General features: G+C 47.5%; 1 protein-coding gene across 2 annotated transcripts in view; it reads right to left on the bottom strand.

The window, feature by feature from the left end:
• SRRM3 (serine/arginine repetitive matrix 3) overlaps positions 1-21,364 on the bottom strand; it is a 104,331-nt gene extending 82,967 nt beyond the window's left edge. For both annotated transcript variants that reach the window (XM_081890384.1, XM_081890385.1), the window contains exon 1: positions 21,051-21,364. The gene's annotated coding sequence lies outside the window, so the exon portion shown is untranslated. The remainder of the gene's footprint in view (positions 1-21,050) is intronic.
• Between the last annotated feature and the right edge of the window lie 1,439 nt (positions 21,365-22,803).

Genomic DNA, 22,803 nt, shown 5'->3' with positions numbered 1-22,803 from the left:
TAAACAAGCCCGCCCAGACATGCAGAATGTCACTATATGTTTTAATCTGTTCTTAGTTTATCACCCATTTTATTTTTTGAATGGTGCAATTAGTTGTTTTAACAGTTTTTACTGATAATTATATTGCTTTGTTCTCTCTGTAAACCACTTTGAGGTGTGTGGATTTCTTAAACCAAGCAGTGTATAAATTTTATGAAAGAAATAAATACTTGGAACTACTGGAATTAATTGATTTAAGTTAGTCACATTCATAAATTTCAACAGGTCTACTCTAGGTACAGGCCTCTGTTTTTTGTGGCCACCAAAAAGGGGGGGGATCCAGAATTTCCCAAGTGGCTGCTAGCATTCACTTGGTCTCAAAAATTCAGTTGAGAAATCATCCATGGAGAATTCTGACCTTGAAAATTTGGAAAGTGATTTTCAGCGCACAAAGGTAGGAATCACATATTGGTGCAGGAGTGGAAGAGGCCAGAGGCAATGGTGGGCAGGGCCAAGGCAAAAAGAGGTGGAGAAAAAGCTTGGCATATAAATTTAATAATTAAGTAAACTAAGTATTACTATCTGGAGAGCTTGAAGCAGTTTACAATAGGTTAAAGTACGTAAAGTTATTTATATCTATCTATTTCTATCAATTCCTATATACCTAAGAATATAAGGCTGTTGTCACACTGCAGTTTGCCCCACTGCCAACAGGGGGCCATGAAAACTGCAGCATGATGGCAGACTGGCGAGTGAGCAGCATGGGTGTCAGGTGGCCAGGTGAGCTGTTTAATGGAAGGGAGAGGTGCTTCACAAAGTGGCATGGCAAACCACTCTGTGAGGCACCTGCCTTCCTCTCTCACCCTGCCCCACCTGGGACCTTGCTCACCACCTGCATGTTGTCCCTGTAAAGTTGGCCCCTGAGCACATGTGGCCCTCTGGCTGAAAAGGGGTCCCCTACCATGGCTTAAAAGAACAGTATGTGGGCCCGCACAATGCTCCTCCAGCTGGAAGTGGCACAGTTAGAGAAGAGCCTGAGGATGGCGATGCTCCGGCGAGGGCAGAGGAGGCAGCGTCTCAAATATCCAGCTGACGCGAGGCTGTATCTCAGCTGAAAGGCACAGCTTTGTCTGGACAACATCTCGCTTTCCGGAGAGTTATTAATCATTCATGCAGCTCTTTTAATAAGCGTGGCGCTGATCCATCTTGAGCTGCCTCGTCCTCAAAGGCAACTAATGGGGTAAATCACAGTTCTGCCCTCTTTCAGACACTGGAGGTCAATTCACATGTTTGGAGGGTGCTTCAGTTTCTCGGACTGTTTCTTCTGTGTTTGGGGAGGGGCGTGTACTCTCTAAGTGTTTACTTGGAATTGTCAAGTGTGACATAGTCTGTGTATGAAAAAATGTGGGATCTACATGCACACACGTCTGGGAGCCACAGTTAGCAGTGGCTTGCAGCAGAATGTACATTCAGTAGCAATGATCTTAAGAAGCACTCGTTCTGCCAATCAAAGTCATTGTGTGAGCATATATGGGGCAAGGCAATCTGGTAGGGTTTGCCATGATTGGATGCAATCTATAAAGCCAGAGAGAACCCAGATTTAACTGTCCTGCTCTGGTCCAGTGCAAAAGTTCACAGGGTGAGGCAGGTTTCAGCACCACGGAGAGCTCCACTTGGCAACTTGTGCCTATGCCAGTACATAAGAGCCTCTTGGATCAGGCCAATGACCCACCTAGCCCAGCATCCTGTTCTCTCAGCAGCCGACCAGATGCCTCTGCTGGGAAACCCACAAGCAGGACCCAGGCACAAGGGCACTCTCCCCTTCCAGCATTACTGCCTCCAACTGTTGAGGCAGAGAATAGCCAACAGGGCTAGTAGCCATTGACGGCCTCCTTCTCCTCCATGAATTTGTCTAATCCTTTTTCAAAGCCATCCAGGTTGGGGGCCAACACTGCCTCCTGAAGAAGTGAGTTCCAAAGTTTAATGATGTGCTGCATGGTGAAGGATGGTTTTTCCTCTGTCCTGAATCTCCCAACATTCAGCTTCATGGCATGTCCATGTGTTTGAGTGTTATGAGAGGGGCAGAAAAACTGTCCTCTATCCACTTTCTCCATGCCATGCCTAATTTTGTAAACTTCTATCATGACACCTCTCACTTGCCTTTTCTCTCAACAAAAAGCCCTGCAACCTTTCCTCATAGGGGGAGGTCACTCCATTGCCTTGATTATTTTGGTGGCCCTTTTCTGAACCTTTTCCAACTCTGCAATGTCCTTTCCGAGGTGATCAGAACTGTCCACAGTAGTCCAGCTGGATCCACTCCTGCTCCATCCTCTTTTGGGCTATTGTGGGGGGACCCTGAAGGATTTCCCACCCCTTGGACTTGGGTGGTGTCATTCTGATTACAAAATGAATGGCACGCACAGCCTGAACATCAGAAATGGAAAGAATGAGGAGCATGTCCCCATTTTCATCTGCCAAATGCTGGAGGGTGCAATGTTCTCTCTCTCTCTCTCTCTCTCTCTCTCTCTCTGTGTGTGTGTGTGTGTGTGGAGGCAGATGTGTCTTCTCCTTCCTTCATTCTGACCTCCTTTACAGCATGCTCCAGAGCCTGTGTGGTTCACATTTCTGGGTTAACCCAACCGCATTCTCCCGCCCCACTGCTGCTGATGTCGTGCCTGACCTTTCCCTCTGGATTTGCAAATGCCTTTCTGCTCTGCTGCCAATTTAGCACTGACCTAAGTGTGTCTAAATCCGGAAAATGCTGGTGGATCCCTCTGTGTGACAATGGGGAGATAAGCTACTTGAAGATTTCATTGGCTGCCTCCCTCCACAACAGCCACCCCACATTGGTGTGCTTCCTACACCGAGCAAATGAGATTCCCTTTGCAAGCTGTGGCCGAAGAGATCTTGGACGCAAAGAAAATGATATACCTGTATGCAAAGGGAACCTTTTTAAGCAGTGCAAGAAAAGTCAATGAGTTATATATTCATCCACTAAGGAGTGGAGAGGTCCCATAGCACATATTCACCATGAGTTTAACAGTAATTCTTCATCCACATAGATGGATAAAAGGGTCAATTTCAACTCCCTGCTTCTCATTTTTCCCATTCTTAAATTCAATTTCCCACAGCAATTTGTGAATTTTCATTACAATAATCCTCATGAAAATCCATCAGCACTTTGGTGCAAAGTTTCCCTTAATAAACAACATTGTTATATGCAGTTTTGACTAATGTACACATTTGTGCCAGCATTATTCTCTGATATAATGCTTTTTCTCTCTGTTATTTTGTCCAATATATTCATTTTTATACTCACTTCCCTCTAATGTAGTTTGTTAAGGGTGCTTAGTGTCATAAGGAGACTCCTGTTTTCTCCTCACAGAATGACAATTCTCAGAGTTCCCTGGGAAAAGGCATGGACTGTTAAACCACTGTGGGAATTGTTGCTCTGTAGGGGTCTCCTAGCAACTTTCAGCCACCCAAGATTCTTTGGGGGAAGCCATGACTGTTTAAAGTGGTGCTGTAGTGCTTCTGCAGGACCAGAGCACATCCACAGCCTGTTATGAAGACAAAATTGTCCTCAAAAACAAACCTCATCAAACATGCCGCCCTTTTCAAAGGTGGTGATGAGAGGGAGACCCATGTTGTACTTTTGTTAATGGAGATGCACAGCTGGAACAAGGAGAGAGAGGCTGGAATTAAATAATAATAATAATAAACCAGGGAAATTAGTTGGGGCACATGTTGGTGACCCCACTCTGAGCAGGGGATTTAACCTCTTTACTCCTCTCAACAGAGTTTAGACAGCATCCCAAGTAAGATCTCCCTTGGCACTGCCTATCGAGGACTCTGCTGACCTGGGCCTGGACTTCTTGCCAAATCTACGGCCAACAGATGTGGTTTAAATTAACTTCCTCCTCCCACCTCAATTATATAATATCCTCCCCCCCCCCCGCTGTTTCCAAAAATATATGCTTGTGGATTCTGCGGAAGGAAAGTCAGGAAGGAGTCCTGTTGCTTAGCAACTGCCTCATTGCTGGACCAAGGAAAGCATCCTCCTGTGTGCGTTTGTTCATCTTCCTCTCTCTCTCTCTCTCTCTCTCTCTCTCTCTCTCTCTCTCTGTGTGTGTGTGTGTGTGTGTAGATATATATACCCACAATTCATGCCCCTCACCCTGGCTCCTAAGCCCATTTGGAGACAGTCGGGTGAACCCGCAACCAGGTTGCTTAGCAACCAGTGATGGGCGCCAATCAATCTAATAGGAGATGCAATTCCTCCTCTCCCTCCATGCCCTGACATTCCCATTAGTCAGAGTTTGGGAGGGTGGATGGGTGGAAAAGGAAGAGGAACAGAATGAGCCGCCTCTTAGACTCATCTGAAGCTGCTTTAAATTTGCAGAGATGTCATGGGAGCCCTGGAATTCTGAGTTTCTAATGGCATACTTTGCCATCTTCCCCACCACACACAGCACCTCAAACCAGGGCAAGCAAATGTCACTTCGGTGTGTGTGACCTTTGCAGGAATCCCAAAAGGGGCGTGTGTCCTTCCATAAATTTATATCCCATCTATTCTTCAAGGAGCTCAAGGTGGTGTACAGTAGTACCTTGGTTCCTGAACGGCTTAGTTGTCAAACAAATCGGCTCCCGAACGCCGCAAACCCAGAAGTAAGTGTGAACATTTTTGGGGAATGTTCCTCTTGAGTTCAGGAAGCTCCCGCAGCCAATCAGAAGCTGCACCTTGGTTTTCGAACGGTTTTGGAAGTCAAACAGACTCCCGGAATGGATTAAGTGTGAGAACCAAGGTAAGACTGTACTCACTTCTCCCCCTCCCCATGATATCCCTACGAGAACCTTGCAAGATGAAAGACCTCAAGGCGCAGGCCAGGTATGAAATGAAATGAAACTACGACCTCAGTAATAATAAAAGTGTGTGCATCTAATGTATCATACAGCCTCCAGCCTGTTTTGCTGCTGCTGCTTTACATCACAAAACCCATCACATTCCCATGGTTTCTAAAGCTCCAGATGTTGGGTGAATGCAGAGCAAAATGAGAGATGCCATCTCATGTGGACAACAGCCATGGCACAATGGAAGAAATGGGGCTGCCCCAGTGCACGTTGAGGTGGGAACTGAGGTATTGCAAGTGAGGTGAAGGGCCACAGCTCAGTGACAGAGAGCACCAGCTTTGCATGCAGAACGTCCCAGATTCAATCCCCAGCATCTCCACATAGGGCTAGAGGTTAAACAGCGTAGATCAGGCATGGCCAAACTTGCCCCCCCCCAGCTGTTTTGGGACTACATTTCCCATCATCCCTGACTACTGGTCCTATTAGCTAGGGGTGATGGGAGTTGTAGTCCCAAAACAGCTGGAGGGCCAAGTTTGGCCATGCCTGGTGTAGACATTACAGAGCTGGAGAAAGCCAAAAAGGTCTGATTCAATGTAAGGCAGCTTCCTATGTAATTTATGTTCTGGTTTAAATCAGAACCATGAATACCGACTTACATTACTTTTAATGGAAGCACCACAGTTCAGTGCCTAGTTCAATCCCTAGAGTCTTCAGGTAGGGCTGGGAAAGACCCCTGCCCCAAATCTTGGAAAACTGCTGCCAGCCAGTGCCAACAATATTGAACTAGATGGACCAATGGTCTGACTTGATATAAGACAGCTTCCGATGTCCATTTGCAAAATCGGGGAGAGGAACATGATCTCCAGAGGAAGCTGCTTGCTCCTTTTGAACTCAGAACCTTGATGTCCACAGATAGTAGGCATCTCAGAATCACCTTCTCAAAGGCATCTGGATGTCTATGGATGGATTCCTGTGGGCTACAGGCCTCCACCAACAAAGGATGGGCAGATCCATCTACTTCTGACCTCTGTCAGTTTTGTACATGCTGTGTCATAAGCCTGCTCCATTTCTGTATCCACCTGAAAAAATTCATTTTATCTTATTTTATTTGTAAAATCCACACAGACATTTGAATTGTTTGGGAACGTGTCTCTTCCACAAAATACTCATTTTTGTCTCCATTGTACCCTAAAATATGCATCCCCCCAAAAACACTTGTTATCCTAAGCTACGCATCACATGCATAAGAAGAGTCTGGCAGCTGGATCAGGCCAATGGCCCATCTAGTCCTGCTTCCTGTTCTCACAGTGGCCAACCAGATGCCTGTGAGAAACCCACAGGCAGGACCCGAGCACAAGAGCATCTTTCCCTCCTGTGGTTTCCAGCAGCTGGTGTCCACAAACATTGCTGCCTTTGACTGTGGAGACAGAGCACAGCCATAGTTCTTTGTATGCACCTTGGGGTTGCTTTTCTTTCCAGATGAATCCCAAAATTTGCAGATGTGCAAAAAGAAGAGAACTTCATTCTGACCCACTTTTTGCCTGGGAAGTGCAGATTGGGTTAGTGCATTTTTAAAAATGGTCCAGATGAGACTTTCCACCATGTCTACCACCAACGAGGAGTCCTGGATGAGGGGTGATTACTTCTTATTTCCCAAGCATCTTATCCATATTTAAGTGCTCTTGAAACACTGACTAACAGAGAAGTGCCCAGCGGTAGATGTCCCTCACTTTTTATATAATACCCCCCAGCCATTTATAATTCCACCTAAAATCCTTCTTATATTATTTCCAGCGATGCGCTAAATCCCAGCTTACGATATCTCTCCCCCCCCCCCGAGTGTTTTGATGCTGCCTCCTCCCAACCAGTAGTTATTAAAATCCACTGAATGTCAGAACTTAGCATATGCTACCCCAACACCACACCACACCACCCTCCCATGGCATTTAACTGCTTATTGTAAGTGAACCAGATTTTCATTTTGGGTGGTTCTTTGTTTTTTGTTTTAGAATTGAGCCTGACCAGCTGCAAAATGAGAGAGAGAGAGAGAGAGATAGAACTGTCAAACATCTGAATAAAAGAGAATTTTGGCAGGTGCGACTTCTCAAATAGCGGAGGAAACACTGAAGTTGTGCACGCTGTGGTTGACCCGATTTACTAGGGACAGTCCTGATTTTCCTCAGAAGTGATATCCCTTGGTGAATCCTTGTTCTACTTACATACATATTCTTGTCTTTTATTAATGCCATTTTTTAAAAAAAATACCCCACATAATAGTAGTTACTTTCTTGTCATTTTTCAGGGTTCAGCTCCCTCCCTAGAGTGGCCCTAGAGCCATGTTGACCCTTGCCCCAATTTCATGTGGATCTAGGATAATTTCATGGGGACAACACAGAAGGAGGAAGGGGTAGTGCAGAAAGAGAGAAAGAGAGAGAAAGGGTGCCAGGAGGTAAGAAAGAGAAGAGGGTTGATAGAGGGAGGGAAAGTAGCAGAAAGAGAGAAATAGCAAGGGGTGATGGTTTCAAACGTTTGCAACATTTTGCATATTTTATATTCCATATTCTCTCCCTCCCCCCTTAGTAAATCAATTCCTCTTTCATAAACCTGTGTCGTCTCAGTTTAATGCAAACAGCCTCATGGCTATAGCCTCCACCCGTGCCACCTACGGAAGCAACAGAGAGACCCCAGGGAATGTTTGGAGGTTGTTTGATAAGCAGCAGCCTGGAAGATAATTAATCTCCTATCTGGTGGCAGCAAGGATCTCAAGGCAGGGCGAGAGTGGAGGCAAGCAGCGGGGTGCGCTCCATCGCAGAGTGCACTCCCTTCCTCAGATGGCATGGGACCCAGTCTATTTAAGCCCAGAATTGGATCTGGATCTCTGCTGGAGCAACATTCATTTGTAGCTCCACTTGGAGCTGTCCATGGTGCTGCTCTCCTGCCTGGACCCTCACTTTGCTTTTCTGGTTGTTCCTGTGGATTCTATCTGGAATGAGACAACAGCAGCAAAGCATGAGGTCATAAGCCTCTTGCTATTTCATACCCAGCTACTGAAACCTTGGTTGTTGTTGTTGTTGCTGCTGCTGCTGCTGCTGCTGCTGCTACTATCTTGGTTTTCTTTGGCACCACAGTTTTCTCAGTTGGTCATGATTTTCCCTTTTCCTTTCTGGTGCTTTTTTAAGTTTCTTCCCGATTCCATGCCCATACTCATATTTTATAGCATTAAGAAAATATCTCTTCCCTACACTGCCTAATGGAAAGTAATAAAAACATTAAAAATGAAGTATATTTATTTACTTATTGCATTTATATCCCACCCCAGTCTCACAGGGAGCTCAAAGTGATATACTTCATTCTCTCCCTCTACATTTAATTCCTGCAATAACCCTGTGAGTTAGGCTAGGCTGAGAGGCAGTGACTGGCCCCCAAGGTCATCCAGTGAGCATCATGGTTGAGTGGGGATTTGAACCCTGGTCTCCCAGGTCCTAGTCCGACACTCTAACCACTGCACCACACAAAGTGGATGTAACTCCGACCTGTAAATCAGGAAGCTTTCTTGCAAAGATGGCGCTTTAAACCCCCTTCATTCCAGGTGTGGAGGAGCACCTGTGACCTTCCAGGTGTTGTTGGACTGTAACTCCCATTGTACCTTGACCTTTGGGGATTGCAGGTGGGGCTGAGTCCAACAACATCTGGGGGGGCCACAGGTTCCTGGTCGTTGCTTTACTGTGAGCGTCAATTCTGAAGTTTGGTTGTTAGAGTGACTGAATGGTGGATTTCACACCCACCCACCACTTTAATCCTAGTGATCTATCCACATTAAATGTGAAACTACTGTAAAATTATGGTGGACAGGAATAGCCTACTTCTGTTGTCAATGCTGAGGGCCCCAATAGCTCAAGGACCGCCTCTCTCCATAAGAACTGGCCCAGACCCTGAGATTGTCATCTGAGACCCTTCTCTGTGTTCCCTTCCATGGGAGGTCTGGAGGGTCGCAACACGAGGATGGCCTTTTCATTGGTGGCTCCCCGCTGGCTGAATGCTCTCCCCCGGGAGACTTGCCTGGCACCATCATTACATATCTTTAGGTGCCCGGCAAAAACATTTCTTTGCCTTCAAACTTTTGGCTGTTGGTTATCTGTTGCCTCCTTAAGCGGGTGGATCCTAAAAATAGGATAATCTTTTAGCTTTTCCTATGTTCTATTTTATGCTGGTTTAAATTTTATTCTTTGTTTGTTTGTTTGCTGTTGTAAGTCACTTTGATATACTTTTGTTTATAAAATGGATTATTAAGCTTAATTAATAAATAATAACAATTATTGTTGTTTTATATGTGGCTTACCTACCTACCTACCTACTTATTTCATAAAAATTATATACCGCTTGATTGTAGAAAACCTCACAGCAGTTTTAAAAAACAATAAAGCAGTATTTGTAAAAACAATTGAAAAGAGTAATAAACTAAACTAAAAATAAAACATCAGCATTCTAAATGAAAACACTTTTAGCAGGCACTGACAAAAATACCGTGAAGGCGGCTGCCTCGTGTCAAGAGGCAGGGAGTTCCAAAGTGCACACTAAAAGATCGATTTCTTACAAATGCAGAACAGGTATTTTGTAACACCGACGGATCTATGCCAAAGTGGCTTCTAAGTGGGTTTTATAATTCTATTTACAAAATTTATAATCAATGCATAATTAAAACACAAAACAGCAAATCCATCAGGGCAGCAAAACACCATCATTTAAAATATACAGTACAACAAATTATTATGCATATTCATTATTTAAAGGGGCATGCCCATGAGCCCTTTGGAGAAGAGACGTGGCTCGCTGCTCTCCCCGCCCCCCCGCCCCCGCCCAGGTGCAAGCCCTCCGTCGCTTGCCAAACAGATGCTAGTAAACAGACCCTGACACTCACTTGTGAGAGTCCCCCAGGGGAATCCTGCAAACACAGTGCCTGCCTCTCCCCATGGTAACCTGGCTGCATATCAGCCATTGACTGCAGAATGTAGGGATCACGTTGCTGGAGCAAACAGTGGCCATGTTTACTCTAATACTCCTTCTGTTAACAGTGGTCAGTGGGATGCTTTTAGGAGGCTTATGAAAAGGGCTTTAACACCAACACCACCTGCCTCATTGCTTAGAATTGCGGAGTTGGAAGGGGTCCCCAGAGCCATCTAGTCCAGCCCCTGGCATTGCAGGAATCACAGCGAAAGAAAGCCAGCCAACCCCTGCTTCAGACCTTCCAATGCAGGAGAGTCAATCACCTTATTTAAAACATCTGGGGATGAGAGATATACTGTGCACTAAGGGCAGGCAGACTTCAGGTTTGCAGAATTTATTTTTATTTTTATTTATTTTTTCTAGACCCTGAGCATCTCAGGAGGGCGGATCTATGCTAAAAATGAAGGAGCAAAGGTGCCTCTCAGCACATGCTCAGCCTAGGGATTGAAGATCAGTACTGTGCACAAAGACCCTTCACACAAAAATCCCCTTCCCCTCCCCTCAAAAAAACCCTTTGTTTCAGCAGCCTAATTTAGGGAGGGAAGCATTTCATTTCTTGTAGCTTATGTCAGCAAAGTAGGACTCAGAAAGCAAGGAGGCCCACTGAAAATCATCCAGTTCTATCTACAGCTCCTAATTTACCCCATGGAGGTTCCACTCTGAACCATTATGGCCAATGGAACTGTCCCTGGAAAACAGGGACACTTGGAGGGTCTGATAATGTATACAAGTGGAGGCTCCCTTTGGGTAATCGCAGCTGAATCTAGAGCATGGTGGGTGGGTATGTTTAACACATGCGTGTGGAAGCCTTTCCAGAAACATCCTGCACCAAGGAGTTCCGTAGGACAGCCCTGGGCTACATAGTCCATTGGTCTGGCTCAGCTGAAGGCACCTTCAAATGCTCACATATAAAATGGGGCATCGCTCAGGGGTAGAGCACCCGAGAAGCTCCCCGTTTAATCCCCAACATCTCCCACAAAAATGGGTAATGATGAGAAAGTCCCTTTCACAAGGAGCAGGCCACCAACCTGGAAAGAGGATCTGACAAATTTATGGAGGAAAAGCCTATCAATGGCTCTGCCTCCATGGTTGCTTCTGAATCCCAGATGCTGGAATCCACAGGTGGAGAGAGGGCTCTTGTGCTCAGATCCTGCCTGCAGGCTTTTCACAGGCCGGCCACTGTGGGAACAGGATGCTGGACTGCGTAGGCAACTGACCCAACCCAGCGGGTCATTCTGACGTTCACACATTCTAAATTTATTTTCTATTGTTTTAAGCCACTCCTCATCCCTTGGAATTGCAGTCCGGTGAGCACACATGATATGTGCTGAGCAAAAACAAGAGCAGTCCTCCATCTGTGAAACATGAAAATACAGAGTGCCAGGCAGGCAGCAATGTGACAATCCAAGTCTGGAGTGCCAGGTGGCACCAGATTTCCTCCATAACCTACTTAGGGAAGCTCCCTTAGATAGAGTTGCAACACTGGTCCATCTAGCTCAGTATTGTCCGCACGGACTGGCAGTAGCTCTCTGTGTTTTTCTTTCCCCCCAGATGGGAGCATACCTGGAGATGCCAGGGACTGAACCTTCTGCATGCAAAGCACAACCGCTCTACCTGCCCCATCCCATGTCCCCAATATTTTATTCAAGTTGGCACCCCTGATGTGGAGATTAACAGGTAGAGAGAAATGTCGGGGGGATGGAATAAACTGTGAATGCAGCCCTAGTCTCTCATAAGAAAAGAGGACCTTGTCTTAAGCTGAGTCAGACCAGCTTATAGACATCCAAGAAGGCTGAATGCTGGAAGATTTGGGACAGATATAAGGAAGGACTTTTTAATGCAGTGCCAAGTTAACGCTATGGAACTCACTCCCACAAGAGGCAACAATGACCACCAACAATGATAGCTTTAAAAGGGGAATGGACAAATTCGTGGCTTATACCTTATGCCTACGGGAGGCTTATACCTTATGCCTATGGGACCGCCTCTCCTGGTATGCCCCACGGAGGACCTTAAGGTCCACAAATAACAACACTTTGGAGGTCCCAAGCCTCAAGGAGGTTAGATTGGTTTCAACTAGGGCCAGGGCCTTTTCAGCAGTGGCCCCGATGTGATGGAAAGCTCTGTCACAAGAGACTAGGGCCCTGCGGGACTTGGCATCTGGTCCATAGGGTCACGAAGAGTTGGACACGACTAAACGACTAAACAACAACAACAACAGCTAGCCATGCTGGCTGTGCTCTGCCTCCATGGTTGAAGGCAGCAATGCTTCTCAATACCAGAGGCTTGAAACCACAGGAGGGGAGAGTGCTCTTGTTGCTCAATTCGTGTTTGTGGGTTTCCCACTGGAGCATCTTCTTGGCCACTGGAAGAACAGGATGCTGGACCAGATGGGTGATTGGCCTCGTCCAGCAAGCTCTTCTTCTGTTCTAACACTCTTAAGTCTCGGGAGTCAGCAGAGCGCCAGGTAAACAGCTTCAATAAATCTCATCTCTTGGCAGGAATGTGCTGACAGGGCTGCAATGGCTAGAAAAAACATTTTGGCTCTCCCGGCATCAAGGTCCAGCTCTCTTTCTTTCTCTCCGTCACTCTTTCCCTGTCGTTCTCCTTTTAAGTGTCATAATTCCTAGCAAACAACAGGCAGCGGGGGTTGGTTGTGTCAGCCGCAGTGTTAAAAGCGGGTTTGGGACAGAGCGCCAGCTCAGTTGGCAGTGACACCGTAAGGGTGGGAGAGAGAGAGATCTGATTCAGTTCACCTTTCAAAGCAAACCTCCCACATCTGCACATTCCAAAGCAATGCAGCAACCAAAACGCAGCCGTCCTTCGAAACCCACACTTCTTCGAAATTTGCAAGGCAGTTCTCCAGCCAAGTGAGACGCGCAAGCATGCATTGACTGGGGTAAAGTGTCCTTTGATAAATGCACATATTAGCAAAAAAAAAATTAACAGACCCAAATGCATCCTGTGAGAGAAAGCTGCTTTGCAGATATGGGTGCAAAGTTGCACAGGAACATGTGTTTAGTTGGGGGAAATTCTCATGCAAAAACTGGTTCGTTTTCATGCAATCTTTTCCCCGCTAAAGAAATTGCAAACTGGTGTGGGAATGTGGAAAGCTGATCCCTCGATCCCTAGTAATGTGGGAGTCCTTTCATGAGTGGAAACTTTTAAAGGGGTTTATTGCATGGTTGGACCTAGATTCTGCATACGAACACGGATGGGAATGTCATCCAAGGTCACATCCATGCCGTAAAGAACACTGATAGAACAGAAATCTGATTCAATTCGCACTGAAAGACGCATCCATCAAATTCACACTTTCCAAAACAAACTGAGAACTGAATCACAACTTTCCCTTGAAATGCACACCTATATGAATTTTGCAAATGCCGTTCCCCAACCAAACCCACATGCACTGGGGGCAGGGGCAGGAAATAAAATGCAGAAATAGATTTTACATTAGGTGGAACTGTTTGCAAAAATGTGCAAATTAGTCAAATCTGCATAAACAGATGTGTTTTTTTAGGAGAAATTTGCATTACGAGGCTGATGAATTTTCACAATGGTTTTTTTTTTCTTCCGAAAAAAGATAATCGCAAATTGTTGTGTAAGGAATGAATTTCCTCCGAAAGGAAAGAACCAAAAAGGATAGATCTTCTCATCTGTAGAAGCAAAAGGCATTCTCATACATCGCTAAACAACCCTATATTGAGCCAGACCCTTAGTCCATCTAACTCAGTATTGTCTACACTGACTGGCAGCATCTCTCAAGGTTTTTAGGCAGCCCTACCTGGAGATGCCACAGGGGATTGAACCTGGGACATTCTGCATGCAAGGCAGGTGCTCTAACACTGAACCATGACCCTTCTGCAATCACAATTCAAGGACACATTATTGGCAGCCAAAAGCACTTTGGTAGACACAGCTGGTGTGGGGTGTGTGCCCTGAAGACAGCCATAGCAAAGGCTGAGGAGCCACATCTGGTCCAAAGGTTCTCCCCTCCCCAATATGTATGCATAACAAGAACATAGGTGCACCCAGTAGCACTGAGTTCCACAGTTTAACCCTGTGCTGCATGAATCTGCAGCTGCGGCCAGCATGGCGATGCCTTGCATTTCCTCTGACCCACCTGGCTTATTTTCTGTCTGACGGCTTTCCGTCCCGTCTTGTCTCTCATTGATCACAGTTATATAAGAGAAGCAGCTATTCCTGGGCTGATAGGATTATGTAAGTTGGTGTGCCACCTGTCCAGAGAATGGCGACAGCAGTGCGAGGCGGGGGGAAGGGTGGAAAGGGAGGAAAAAATATATCTATAGCTCTGCAAACACTCACGCCAACACACCAATACACCTAAAGTACCCTCTGCCTTGTTTAGCTTCTCTGCTTAAAATGACCTCCTCCAGTATGTAGTATGAAAGCTGGGAAACTGCCAGACAGCATGTATATATGCAGATTGTTTTTTTCCATAGCCAAAAGAAGAAGAAGAAACCTGAACATTATTTTATTTTTTTAACCTGAGGGATGAATTCTGGTCTGGGCAACATTTTAATGTCTGCGTGCTGTTCTCAGACGCAAAGATCGGTCCAACAAGGGATGCCAATTTTGCCTATCCAAAATCAGCTAGTTTCTTTCATGCCCGTAAAAGCAAAATCAGGGTTCAAGGGCACATCCCAGCCAAAAACACTCAAGGAGAGTGCAAGGCAAGGTCATTGAAGTGCATAGCCAGGGACAGTTCCAAGGGCCAGACAGAGAGGCTTGAGGCTCCCGTCTTCTGACTTTCACCTTCACTGGGTGGCCCTAAAATACCCCAGTGGTTTCCTCCACAGCAACTGTGAGCAGGACCAAAGGTGCGGAAGTCCTGAGAGGGTTACATGCCCCGTGCAACTACGTCCCTCTCTTCCTGTCACTTGCCCTCCCCCTAATAGAGCATTTAATTTGTTTTGTTGACAAAGTGTTATAACTATATTAATAATTTTTATTAATTTTTAACTATATTATTAATAATATAGTTATATGGGATGGGCGTTGACAATCAAAGATGATCAAGGGTCTGGAAACCAAGCGTTACAAAGAGCACTTGAAGGAGCTGGGTATGTTTAGCCTGGAAAAGAGGAGTCTGGGAGGAGATATGATAGCCTTCTTCAAATATCTGAAGGACTGTCACATGGAAGAGGGAGGAAGCTGGTTTTCTCCTGCTCTGGAGGATAGGACTCTAACCAAGTTACAAGAAAGGAGATTCCGTCTAAGCATCAGAAAGAACTTTCAGTAGGAGCTGTTCAACAGTGAAACAGACTCCCTCAGGGCGTTGTGGACTCTCCTTCCTTGGAGGTTTTTAAGCAGAGGTTGGATGGCCGCTTGTCAGGTATGATCTAGTTGGGATTCCTGCATTGCAGGGGGTTGGACTAGATGACCTTTGGGGGGGTCCCTTCCAACTCTACGATTCTACAAGTCTAATAATAAAAGGGTGTCTAAGCTCCATGTATAAAATAATATAAAACAGTTATCAGGAAAACATAGGCCGCCTTCGCACCATGCGTTAAAAGCACTGTGATACCACTTTTAAAAGTCATATCCTCCCTCAAGGAATTGTGGGAGCTGTAGTCTGTTATGGGTAACCCAGAGTAAAGAGGGACTGAGTGTTAAACTACCTTGGGAATTATAGCTCTGGGAGGGGAAACCCAGCCAGATGGGCAGGTTGTTGTTGTTCTTGTTGTTGTTCCTCTTCTTCTTCTTCTTCTTCTTCTTCTTCTTCTTCTTCTTCTTCTTCTTCTTCTTCTTCTTCTTCTTCTTCTTTCTCAGCACTCTTAACAAACTACAGCTCCCAGAAGAGCCAGCTGCACCAGGCCAGTGGCCCATTCAGACTAGCATCCTGTTCTCACAGTAGCCAGCCAGTTACCTCGGTGGGAGACCCACAAGCGGGATTTAGCACAAGACATCCCAATATATGAGTCACAGGACAGTGACAGGGCATCTCAGGCCAAAGGTGACCCTCTTGGCTGATCTATCTGGCACTCAGAAATCTCCCCAGACCATGCCGACTTCTTGGGCCACTCCCACTCTGCCCGAGCCACACCTACTTTCTAGGCCACACCCTTTCCACTAAGCCACACCCCTCACTGGCCTTCTTTGTCCGCTCCTTATGTGTTTTTGCCTAGGTGCAAGTAGATAAATAGGTACCGCTCTGGCAGTGTTTTTGCCTAGGTGCAAGTAGATAAATAGGTACCGCTCTGGCGGGAAGGTAAACGGCGTTTCCGTGCGCTGCTCTGATTTCGCCAGAAGCGGCTTAGTCATGCTGGACACATGACCCGGAAGCTGTACGCCGGCTCCCTTGACCAATAAAGCGAGATGAGCGCCGCAACCCCAGAGTCGGTCATGACTGGACCTAATGGTCAGGGGTCCCTTTACCTTTACCTAGTGCCTCTGGTGGGGAACACGTCGTACCCCTTCTGAGAGATAGTTCACCTTTGGTCCCCACCCTTCACTCAGCTCTTACCTGTGGCTCCTAAAAGCTGTCAGCATGCAACAGCGGCCACACCCTGGGAACGACTTTGCCTGCTAAACCAGATGAAGGTAGCCAATGGGTCTCAAACCCTCTGTGAGTTAGGGACTCCCTCTATTTGTGAAGACAGGCTCTGGCGGATTGAGCAGATGAGACCAATTGTGGGTCCACTCGTCAAGAAGGTGGTTTCTGCCTTTGCTGTAGGGGAAAGTGAGGGGCAGCTGGGGCTCGGCCACCTGAGAAGGCAGCCCATCTAGGAGAAGGGAAACTGATTCTAAACCCCACTGCCTTGTGGGATATTTTCAGGAGGAGAAAAGACTAAGGAGTAAACCCTGCGCAAATCTGGAGTCCCTAAGATGGTTGTACACCTCCTTCTGGCCAACTCCTGCAGCCAAACTGCTGCCAAATGTATGGTTCTGCTTTCCTTTGGACCACATCAGCGAGGCTGAAAGGAGGGTCTTGTTGCCTGAGCAGCCCTGGACGTCCATACACACCGCCCAGGCTTGCGCCCCAGGAAAGTCACTTCGAGGCTGCTAACACAGTGGGTTGACTTCACCTCTGGAAGCGCATTCCAGACAGATGGGTGTACAGTTTGGGTGAGTCACAACCTAAGTGATTTGGAATGGCTCGAGCAAGTGAGCCCTGCTACAAGTGAGGACACACCCACCCACAAAAAAAGCTCTCAGGAATGCTACATGCTTAAAGCTTTGCAAGAAATTATAAAGAGCTGGAGCAACTGCCACACAGGGGTGGAAGGGGGAAGACCTCTGCCCAGGAAAGAGATTGGTTGGTGTATGGGTGGGGGCCAACATTCCTGAGTTGTTGTGAGGATTTTTCAGGCCATGCTAATGAAGCATTCTGGACACTTGAACTGCACTTTTGTAAAAGACAGAATGGTCTTTGACTTAGATCTGTGCTGGACTCAAAATTGTTTTTATGTAGGTTTCTTATTGCTAAATGGCTTTGGGATGCTTTATGCTCTGCGATTCAGAAATGAAATGAAGAGATGCAGCTGCTCATTGGCTAAGCAGGTCCCCCTGGCTGGGTTTGATCCATCAAAAGAAGATCTCCAGCAGCATTAAACCTTGGAGAGCCACTGCCAGCCAGGGCAGACCAGGGCTCGTGGTCACCACTGTGCACCTGCAAAAGATAAACAACCGCTCCAAAAACCGTAATACGCAGGAGACACTTTGCTCTCAATGGCTACCAGCCACAATCACTACGCTCTGCCTCCACAGTTGGAAGCAGTAATGCTCCTGAATGCCACTCGCTGGAAGCCACAGGAGGGGAGAGGGCTCTTGTGCTCAGATCCTGCTTGGAAGTTTCCCACAGGCTTGGCCACCGTGATAACAGAATGCGGCACCAGATGGACCATTGGTCTCATCCAGGAGGTCCTTCTTCCTGCTCAGTTCCTGTGTGCATTGGCTTGGTCCCTTCTACCTTGAACACAGCTCCTCAAACATGCCCACGTTTCACTGGATGCCAGGACTGGGCACCCTCTCTCCCTTCTGTTTAGAACAGATGAGATGTGGAAAGAGCATCTCTCCATCAGCAAGGGAGGAGGTGGGCTCCCCACACGCAATTGATGAAGCGGCTGATTGGCAGGGCATCATTTTGCAGCCCTGCCTTTTTTCCCACTCTTTCCCGAAGTGGCACCCATTTTGCGTTGTGCCACACACACCCCTCTTTGGTGACTGGCACCTATGGCACTTTCTCAAAGTTCCCAACATGCCAGTTGCTGGAGATGACAATCCTGGGCGAGTTGCTGTTAATGGTGGGACACCATCACCATTATGATGATAATGGCATTCATTAGCTGAAATTCCTGCATTGTAGGGGGTTGGACTAGATGACCCTTGGTGTCCCTTCCAACTCTACTACAACTCAAGGATTCTTTTCTTTATTATATCACCTTCTAAACCACCATCTCAAGGCGATTTATGCATAAGATAATTAAAACCGTTAAACACACAAAAACAACCAATACGCTCAAAGCAAGCCTGGATAGCTCAATTGGTTAGAGCGTGGTGCTGATCACGCCAAGGTTGCAGGTTCGATCCCCAACAGCTGCATATTCCAGCATTGCAGGGGGTTGGACTAGATGATCCTCAGGGTCCCTTCCAACTCTACATGTTCATGTTTCTAAGACTAAAACCCCAATAAGTGGGCACTTATGGTAAACACCTGCTTATGCAGCCAGGAAAGGCCATGAGAACAAAGGGGTCTTCAACCATTTCTGGAAAATGCAGATAGTGGCTACCTGTTGTATGTTGTCAGGAATGTTGTTCCATAGAAACAGGGGCAGCCACCTTGAAGGCCCTGCTCTGAGGTCCTGCAGAGAAGGATTCTGAGATCTTTGGAACTCGCAGGAGAAACTCCTCTGCAGTGACCTACTGGGTGTATAAAGGAGGAGGCGACTTCTTAAGTCACCTGGTTCTGAGCTGTATGGAGACTTGTGTTTTAGTAGCAACACTTTGAATTTGGCCCAGTAGCAGACTGGCGGCCCATGGAGATCCCACAAGCAAGGTGCTATATACTGGTGGGAGCTTGCCCCCACAAGCAACCAAGCTACTTCATTCTGCAGCAGCTGTAGCCTCCAGACCCACCCCAAGGGCAACAAGGCAGCTTCAGATATGAACCATTGTAACTTCTCTCTATCAGCCAGCCAGGTGACCCTGAGTACCCTCAAGCAGGCATGAAGGTAAGGACTGTACCTTGATTATTTGCCCCTGACACCTGGGACTCCAAGGTGCAATGCCTGTGTCCATGAAGGCTCCATTTAGCTGACATTTACAGTGCATTCACAGGCTTATCCTCCATTTGGGTATAATTATGCTGCTTTGTTGCCACGGCATCTGCCTGAAACTGCCATTGTTCCTGTAATTATTTGATGCCCCAGGACAACAAAACCAAAGGGGAGCAGCACATTGTCCCTTCTGCCCTTAGTCAGGGCATCAGGGGCCCTGGAAAAGATGTATCCCCTCCATGGCCCCATCCATTGGCCAAAGAAGCAGCAGCAGTAACTTTACTTCCTCCCTGCCTCCTAGGGAGAGCGGAAGACTCCATTTCAACTGTCAATTGTCCTGGGGCTCCGGAGCAGAAAGGAAGCAGACTGTCCTCTAGCACCAAACCAGGGCCACTGAGAGGTTGAACCCCCACCATGACCCCCCAGGAAGAACACCAGGTCAAAGCGAGAAGCAGTCTGGCCTTGTCCTCCAGCTAGTGAAGGAGCAGATGTCCCAGTGCTTCCATTCCTCTTCCCTCCTCATTCCTTTTTTCCTTTTGTGTCATGTCTATTAGGCTGTGAGCCAGTGGGTGGGGACTGCTCACCTTTTAACATATGCACAGCACTTTAAAAATATCAAGCGTGAGATAAATGTTAGATAATAGCTATTATTGTTATTGTTAAGAATAATTTCATACAAAACCCTTCACTGCTTCCTTAAATGTTGACAAAGTTTGTGAGGGTTCCCTCTCCTCTCCATATTCTTGTATGTCAACTCACATTCAATACACAAAACTTTGACTTACTGTGCAAATCCCCACATGCCCAGATATATAAATATAGATATAGGCATACACACCTCCACCAAAAAAAACAGGCACATCCCTATTATCAGAAGAGCAGTTCTTCCAGTGATCTAATACCAACTGAAACCCACCGCCCTCCCAGCAACGCCCCTTCAAATTTACAGCTCAGAATTTCCTGGGAATCCTTCCAAGCCCTCCACGATGAATAATTCAGAGGTTGCACACCGTTCTCAAATTGAGCAAACTTCTTCTCCCAGCTACCTTGGGTCAAAATTGCATCGATGAGATAACGCCCCCTGAGCTTGGAGGACATCTGAGAGACCCCTGAGGAAACCCTTCCATCTCCTCTCCTCTAAGAACGGCATTTCTCTCCCCTGGAAAACTTTCCCCTCCTTTGCTCCTGGATGCAAACCTAGAGAGAAAAACCCGTTTGGGGGGGAGGAGACCCAACCTTTTTTGGGGAAGGGGGGGAACCAAAGCAACTCTTGTGTCTCTGACATCCCAGCATCCACTATCCGTGTCCCTAGACAACTGAGCTCAGCCAGTCAAGGAGAAGACCCGCGTCTGTCCTTCTCCCCACTAGCCTCTGAAGGAGAGCTGTCAAATTACTGTAGTTCAGTGTCCCCTCCATCTGTCTCCCTCTCCCCCTCTCTCTGTGAGTATTGCTCCCCCTTTTCTATCCTAGAAAACTGAGGTCTTGGGCGTGTGTTGTTGGGGAGAGGCATGGCACCCCCCCCCACCTCCCTTTGCATCGACCCAACCTCAACCAGAGTCTCATCCCGTCCAGCCTAGCTTATTTGTTTTCCAACGCATGCAGGAGAACAGGGTTGTTGGGAGAGGCCAGCCTTTTCTAAGCCTTCCCCTCCCGGGAGACACAACGGCGGACAATCCTCCCCACCCCCAGCCCTTGCATGGTGCCTTCCCCCCCCCCCACCTGCTCTTTGCAAAGAAATATCAAGCACACAGCAGATGGGACTGCAGCCAAGATACCTCCCGCCAGCTCTGCCTCCCTCCCTCCGCCCCAGACGCTGACACCAAAACTGCTGTGTCTTCTAACAAGCCTTTGCGATCTGTAATGGTTCCCCCCCCTCCTTGCTCCCACTTCCCCAGCAGACGCAGGCAGAGCGTGCACCTTCAGCCCCCCAACCCCCAGCCAGGATTCCCTCCGCCCCACATCCCCTTTCCCTACCTTGCTGGAGAAGGAAGCGCAATCTTGTGTCCGTGCCAATAACTGCAGATGGGGTTTGGCCTCGCTCGTTCTCCTTGGTTCCGCTGGAGCTCGGTCCTCCTGGCTCCCTGGGCCCTCCAGCCCAGGGCCAACCAGCCCTGGGCCACCCCACCCTGTTCTTGCACCCTCCCCAAAGCCCACCCTCTCCGCTCCCGAGCGCACCCAGCTCTCCTCAAGGCTCTTTCTGGCTCCCTCTTTGCAGCATCCTCCACTACTGAGCTTCGCCTCCTGAAGTGCTGGACAGCTCCGTGCCATAGAGCCGGCCCTGGCTTGGTGCAAGAAGGGACGGCCTCCTCCCCGATCCACAGAGCCCCCTAGAGGAGAAGAGCGGGAGGCGCAGGAGAAAGAGGGGGGGGGGAAATCACGCTGGATTCTGGAGAAGAGTCTGAGAGCTTCTCGGTTTATTGCACTCGGCGCCGTTGGCTTTGAAAGCCGCTCCGAAAGTATTCGACAGGGAAAGGGCAAAGGGAAATGTTAAAAAGGGAAATGCCAAACAAACCGCAGGAATCAAAGAGAACCTCTTTGGAAATCGACGTTTGGTCGATACAGAAGTTTTTCCATATTGCCATATTTTCGTAGCTGATAGTTGTGCATTTTCTCATTTTATAGTTTTTCCAAAAGTGTGGGGGGGGGGAGGAATAGTGAGAAAAGAGTAGTAGGAGCGCATCCTGATTGCATTCATTTGTTACACTTCTAAATCAGGGTCTCTCAAACTTGGGTCGCCAGCTGTTTTTGGACTACAATTCCCATCATCCCTGACCACTGGCCCTGCCAGCTAGGGATAATGGGAGCTGTAGTCCGAAAAAAGCTGGTGGCCCGAGTTTGGGAAACCCTGTTCTAAACTGTCTTTTAGTACACACTGGGGCACCAAGTCTGGTTTTACTGCTGGAAGCAATGCAGTAAGGGCCGTCCTACCCTGCTGCCATCCACTCCTTGCCCCTGCCAAAGCACCCTTTACTTAGGTTATGTGGCAGCAGGGCAAAGTGTGATGGTGGCAACAGCAGGTTCTGCCAACATCTCACCTGAAATTGGCACTGATGCCTGTGGCGTTTCTCCACCAACAGTGGAGGTGGCCGTGTAGATGCCACCTCAGGGGTTTCTGCCATCCGAGGCAGTTGCCTCATATGTGGGCCAGTCCTGAGTGCACAACTCCTAGGATCCCTTGTTGTTTCTTAATACAGTAAAGCCCATTTCATATTGTTAGAGCTTAGTAACAAAAAAGCAGGTCTCTGATCCAAGGAGCTTAAGTTTTAAAACTACAGTACAGTGGTACCTCGGGTTAAGAACTTAATTCGTTCTGGAGGTCCGTTCTTAACCTGAAACTGTTCTTAACCTGAGGTACCACTTTAACTAATGGGGCCTCCTGCTGCTGCCACCGCACGATTTCTGTTCTCATCCTGAAGCAAAGTTCTTAACCCGAGGTACTATTTCTCGGTTAGGCGAGTCTGCAACCTGAAGCGTCTGTAACCTGAAGCGTATGTAACCTGAGGTACCACTGTAGTTGCCAACCATTGTTCTAGATCAGGCTTCCCTGCACCAGCTACGGCTGATGGGCCTTGTAGTCCACAACAGCTGGACCAAGGCAGATGGGAGCGGTGGTTGAAAACATCTGGGTTTGGGGCTGGTCCAAAATATCTGGGCTGAGGCAGGTGGCAGTTGTGGTCAGAAACATTTGGGCAGGATCTGTTGCAAGTTGTGGTGTGAATCATCTATG

This window comes from Podarcis melisellensis, assembly GCF_964234715.1.
Source record: "Podarcis melisellensis genome assembly, chromosome: 15".
Taxonomy (NCBI): domain Eukaryota; kingdom Metazoa; phylum Chordata; class Lepidosauria; order Squamata; family Lacertidae; genus Podarcis; species Podarcis melisellensis.
This window is presented reverse-complemented; position numbering and strand designations above follow the sequence as displayed.